We start from the raw sequence: 606 nt of genomic DNA, 5'->3' as shown, positions 1-606 counted from the left end.
CTCAGAAAAGAGAAAAGAGAAAGAGGACAGAGGAAGGAAGGGGGAAGAGTAACAAAGCTAAATAATGACAAAATCATAAAAATATCTTTGTATGTCGTGATATAAACATTAATGTGGATACTTTCTGGCAAGCTGAAAGTCTTCTGAGAAAGGTACTGATGACCATGTAATTGAAAGACAAGCCAGGCAGTTGAAACAGAATATTTAATACGAAAGACTTCAATGCAATAAAAATGCAAATTTTCCTCAAATTGATCTAAAAACTAAATTATGTATCAGTCACATGCTCAATAAAATTGTCTCAGAAATATAACAGGAAGATTATGAAAAGGTTGGAAGAACAAAGAGAAAATTATAGCTAGAGAAATCCTAACAAAAAGGTTAGAAAACCTTTATGTGACGGTAAAGTTTTATTTCAAAACATTATTATTAGTAGTAATTATTTAATTTACCAGTTAGCAATACTTTATTGGTTCAGGGAAAATGAATGGGTTAATAAAACATAGTAAGAATTCAAATAATAGACAGATACTACAAGAAAGCCTGTTGTCCCTTCATTGCCCATCCAAGGGGTCATGGCAGACACCTACAACCAAAGTAGACACA

This window comes from Microtus ochrogaster, chromosome 1 (assembly GCF_000317375.1).
Source record: "Microtus ochrogaster isolate Prairie Vole_2 chromosome 1, MicOch1.0, whole genome shotgun sequence".
Lineage (NCBI taxonomy): Eukaryota > Metazoa > Chordata > Mammalia > Rodentia > Cricetidae > Microtus > Microtus ochrogaster.
This window is presented reverse-complemented; position numbering follows the sequence as displayed.